Source organism: Phaethon lepturus, unplaced genomic scaffold (genome assembly GCF_000687285.1).
Source record: "Phaethon lepturus isolate BGI_N335 unplaced genomic scaffold, ASM68728v1 scaffold10137, whole genome shotgun sequence".
In the NCBI taxonomy this organism is placed as follows: Eukaryota; Metazoa; Chordata; class Aves; order Phaethontiformes; family Phaethontidae; genus Phaethon; species Phaethon lepturus.
The window spans coordinates 63,778-69,586 of NW_010551132.1; positions in this window are offsets into that span (position 1 = coordinate 63,778).

Consider the following 5,809-nt stretch of genomic DNA (forward strand, 5'->3'; position numbering starts at 1 on the left):
GAATGATTTGCAATGGCTCTGAAAATGCAATTTAAAAAGGAAACGTGAAGATGAGAAAAATCTTTCTCCTTACACTTATAACAGACAGTGTCATATTTTTCCTGTATTTTCTCTTGTGCCTTCTGTCCAGATTGAAGTGCTCATTCCTCTGTTGGGTCAGATGTCCCTCTAATATGCAAATAGACTGGTTTACGCAGAATTTGATAATTTCCTTTGAAATCCTACTTGATGTATCATTTTCTATGGAGTTTCACAAAAACATTCAGAGTTTATTGTGACTATTATGTAGATGTAGGGGGAAATGTATTTTAGGGGAACAGTGGCAGGCAATGAGTTTCTGGTATATTTGAGCTGTGTAATCCAAGATCTGGAGAAGCCCTGTTACTGGATTCTTGGCTTCAAGAATCTTCCAGCAGATTGATTTTTCTGGAGCTTCATTCTAGAAGCATTGTTATAGCAAATGCTCCTTGCAATATTTTAATCATGGACAAAAAGATTAAGTGTCTTTTAAAATGTACTTGATGGAAAGGCCAGAAAAAAGAGCTCCGGTTTAAAACATATGGTATTCAAATGCAGTTTTGCAGTTGTCAAGAGTTTCTCTGCTCCTCAATTTCTCTAGGGTTTGCTTAACTTCCTGCTTGAAAAGTAAATTAGTGACTGTGCTTTCTTAGGCACTCTACGTATTAAGGTGAGATGTGATCATCGCAAGCATGGTGGTTATGATAGCTTTGTCTTAATAGGAGTGATCTCACCATGGGCATCATTTAGATGGAGTAAATAATTCCTGACACATGCTGACTGTGAAGAAATTGGGAGCTTGTTATAAGCTGATGTCATGGGAAGAGCCCAGTCTCTGCAGTGCAAAGGTCTCTAGAAAACATCTGACTTTGAATTAAGAAGAAATATCAGGGTGGGAAAAGCTGTTGCAAGTTCTTAAGTCTCACAGAGGCTTTGACTGTTATTATCAATTGAATCTTTCAGTTATTTATGATTGCAAACTAAAAGAGACTCTAGGCTGCATGTTCTTTGAATTTTTTAAAAAATCTGCAGTTTTTTCCTCTCACTTGTGAAAACAATCCATAATTTATAAACTAAGTCTTTCAAACAAAATAGCAGCAGGGTTTTTATTTCCAGAAATTTAGCACATTTGCTGAAGCTCAAAATAACTTTTTTTTTTTTAAATTTAGACTTGGTTACAGTAATTTACATAGTGTGAAGTGAGTGAGAAGGGCTACTGGTAGGATTTGGTTGCATGATTTTACAGCTGGTTTGCATTAATATAAATGGCAAAGTTAAACTTAGTGGATAATCAGTTCTGATTGTAAACATCCTCTAATATTTTTTAACGCTGTCGTTGGACCATTTTTGAAAGGATGCCACTGTCTGGCTAGATCTAAAAACAAAGATTTTGTGAGACTTAGGTTCTGTGAATATAGAATATGGGATTCAAAGCAAGGAAATACTTTCTTGATCTCAGATACCAAAACACAGCTTTCTGGAACATATCATCACTTGGAGCTGCACATGTGTCTCTAAGAATAATTTTTTGTTAGCTAAATAACTGTATTTACAATCAGATCTTCCTTTTTCTAGGAAGAACTTTGTGAAGATTGGTTAGTTGGTGACTGTTGTCTATTAGTTATGCAGCCATAACTATAAAGACTTCTACATAATGTCCTTTCATTTCACTAATGAAAAAACTGGCCCAAGAGCTCACTTTTCTTGTTTGATGCTTCTACAGCATTTCCCATTCCACCCGGAGTACACTACAAGAAGTTGATATAGAAACTATTTCAGTCTCTGTTGAACTGCAGCTACCTCAAAGTGCATATTTAACAGCATACAACCTGGCCATGCTGCACAACACTTTAGTACAGGAAATGAAAATAAATACCATATTAATTTCAAGCTAGATAGTTTAATGGGAAAGCCTTAACCCTACCACTTAGAGATGTGGAGCAAAAATACCCCCATACATAAACCTTAAGCATCACTTGACTCCTATTTATGCTTCTAAAATTAGGACTCAAATTCATTGTCTCATCCTAGTTATTGGCAGAGCGGAGAATTGAGCTGGGGAAGAACAGGCATGAGTAACAGTGATGGCTAAGGAGCATTAAGTGGCTGGGAATCTGTCTGTGAAAAATGTAAAATGTACCTTTGGTACACACTGAATACTAGAGCACACTAAAAGATGTTTAATGCCAGTACAGTACATATCAGTATGAGTTCTTCAGGGACCCCTTCTTAAAGGGATTGGGGGTTTTGCTATTTACTTCAGTGGCAATAGAACGCAGTTTTAATTTACTGTGGCCTTAACACACCTGATTTTGTGGTGTTATGGTACTGTAACAAACAAAGACAGACAAGAGAAACAGGAGAAGTAAGTTTGTATAGGATAGAATTTATCTTGGTGGGGAGATCAACTATGAGCGCTGCTTGAGAAGCAGTTGGCTACACTTAAGGCTTAGTGTGATGTGCTCTCTTTCTCTCTTGAGCTGAGGTCATCTGAGGACAGATAGGGAGTTTTTACTTCGAGTGGTAGTGAAATGAGGCTCACTGCCTTTTCTGAACATGCTGAACTGTCATCCGCTGTGTCTACATTAAAAACTGTTTTGCCGGGTTAAAATCAATTATTTGTTTTTGCTTTGGATGCCTTGCATTCTTGCTCACAGTTGGGTTGGTGTTATGTGAGAAGGGCAGGGTTGTGGGTTCATACTCATATACTTGTGTAGTTGCAGACATACTTTACCCAAGAAGTAAAACAGTCCAAAACCTCAGATCAGAAGATGAAGATATTTTTCAAACCCCAAACAAAAGCAATAAATGGAAATAAGGATTAACTTTGTCAATTTTCACCCCTCCCACAATAAATCTCAAAAATCTTGGCTTTTATCTTAGATGCATAACACAATAGGCACCAGAGCACACCAATATTACGCAAATACTTCATGTGCTATCAATTATTTTGGAAGTATTCATCATCTGAATTGTGAAACGGTTTGACCTTTTTTTCTAAGGGAGAGTGTAGGAAGATGAGAGTGTTAGGCTGACATATTCTTTCTCTTGTACTTGTGTAGGTACATTTAAAAGTAATTTTGGAATAACATAGCAGTCAGTAGGACTCTCGGTACCCAGCCCCTCCTGGCCTGTGGAATCGCGTGGAGTCAGAGACGATCTGTGTTACATGAGAGGAAAATAGGAGTGAAGTGAGAAATAAGATTTAGTGTGCTGCTAAAAAGTGTTTGGATGTTACGAAATCAAGAGAATGCAGGGATGCAGCCATGCAACCCTGACTGTTAGTGGCTTCCAGTCTGCAACTACTAGGGAAGGCTAATGCCCCAGGCCTGGAGAAGGGGACTGGTACAGGAGGAGAGCAGAGCAGAGCAGAGCACCCTAGACACATGCCTAGGGTGTGTCCTCACGGAAGGGGTTCTTGTAACAGATGCCTTGCTAAAATAAAAAGGCGGGTAAGATGAATATGCAGGTTGTGATGAAATAACAGATATAAATTCCATGAAGAATTTCCAGAGCCATCTTGATTTTCAGATTTGATGAACTTATTGATTCAAAGTGATGTACTGTGGAACCACTTTGAACAATCATCTTTCCCGAGTTTGATACTCTCCATTTTAGTTATGCTGCTAGCCATGTCTGAGTTAATGTTTTACATATTTTTCTTATGTTTCTCAAGACCATCTCTTTTTAGTCATTAGCACAGATTGATTCCATCAACATTTCCCCAATTATTTTGAGCGTCAGAGTACGTAGTGCCCAGAAAGCGGTATGTCCTGTACTGTTCTCTCAGTTGTCAATGCTTGATTTCTTCTGTAGCTGGATTCCATATATGGATGTCAATGCTTGAATTTTAAAATTAATCATGCTGGGTAGGTGAATGCTGAATTAAATTCGGTATTTTCCAAAGGTCAAACATATCTCTGAGCACAAAATCTATATATTGCAAGTCCTATGCTGTCTCCCCAGCATACTGTTCTTGCCCTACTAACAAGTCCTGAAAACAGTTGCGGCTCTTGAGATTAAACAATTTAAATACGCTGATAGTTTGAGCATCCTGCTGATCCTTCTAATCTGTCTGTTTGCATTACCCAGGTTGTGATAATTTCTATACCTTTTCAATTTAGCTCAGATCAATGCTAGTGTAAGTTCTTTTGCAAAATTCTGCAGAAGACATTCCTGAGAGAAGACATGAAAGAATGAACTACTGCAGCGCTGGAGACATGGCTGTCCTGCTGCAAGCTTTACGTGTCTGATTTTCAGACATAGTGAGCAGTCAGGGCTCAGTGTCAACCCTGTGGATGCTGAGTTACAGAAAGCTGCACTGGTCCAAAACAGACTTAAATGGGAACAACATTACCACCCCTATGGACTAAACACTGTAGCATACTGCAACAGTTAGTTAATTGAGGCAAACTTGTCTGTGGAGGGCCACGCAATCCCTCCGAGTTCACTGAGACTCCCATGAGTGCACTCCACAGAGCTTCTCGGGCCCGGTTGTAAGTGCAGAGCTTACTGCCCGGTAAGGCAGAACTGCTTATAACCTGCAAACCTCTCTCAGGTTTTCGATACAGCGGCGTCTTAGGTGCACTGCCGAAGTCCATGTGGTTCAAGCTCGCACTTGAAGTGTTAAGGATGCGGGTGAGTGCTGAAGCCTTACTTGGCACCCTGTCCGGCGGTCTCAGTCTTGAATCTGGCTCTTCCATAGCTGAGTACCTGATTCCACGGCAGGCGGCCACGCACTGCACCCAGCCAGGCACGCGGGTTCGGGCTTTCTCTGGGGTGGCGGCAGCAGGACTGCAAACAGGGAACTGAAACCAAACATCTTGACCAAGCAGCATCGTACACAAAACATCTTGTTTTATTATCAACTTCAGAGTTTATTAACTTATCAAACCAGGCCAAAGTGATACAACAAGTACATAAATAAGTACTGTAACAGACATACATCCCATTAAGAGAATGAAAAACATGACACTGTCTATTTTGTTGTCTTAAGTGACCAGCGACTGGAAAAATGCAACACTGCATTTTACTAAATTATGCATATGATTTTTTTTTTGCTTTTCTTAGAAAGTGTTTATTATAAAATAAATACACAATCTGGATTCCACCTGTTCTGTCACAAATACAAAAAGCGGGTTGCCTTCTTTTTCTTCATAAAAAAAAATTACAAACACTGTACACTTTCCACTTAGTCTTTTTTCACCAGCTACTGCTACAAACAGACGATGCCCATGAGGTGAGAAATCAGCTGCTGGTCTTCCCACCAGATTGCTACCGTTCCTCAGAACCTCTTCCTTACAAGGTCTTCACCAAAGGAACGATAAGGTTAATCATGACTTATTAGAAGATTTACAATAAAATTTTGCACTTCTGCAGCACATTTCAACCCAGTAGACGCCACATGCAGTGGATGTTGCTGATGCCAAACTGCCTCTTCTGCAATTATGCTGCAGTAACCTCCGGTGCAGTGAGGTCTTAGGACCTCGGTGAGGACGCGCTACACCCCTTTCAGCCACCAGGACAGGATTTATGGAGGCTGCAGTCACGTGGAAAGGTGGTGGGACAGTTCACTTCGCTCTCCTTTTAATTAACAGTGATGCGGGATTTCTAATGGCCAGGTGCTGGTTAAGACTGCACACTGTAGCACGGTATCAGTGCTACCAGCTGCCGTGTCAGCACCTGGGCCCGGGCACAGCAGCGGGGCTGCAGGGCCCCTCTGAGGAGAGCTGAGGCGCTGCACTGTGCCAGACACGGCCGGGTCCAGCCGGGTCCGGCCGCGCTCCCCCAC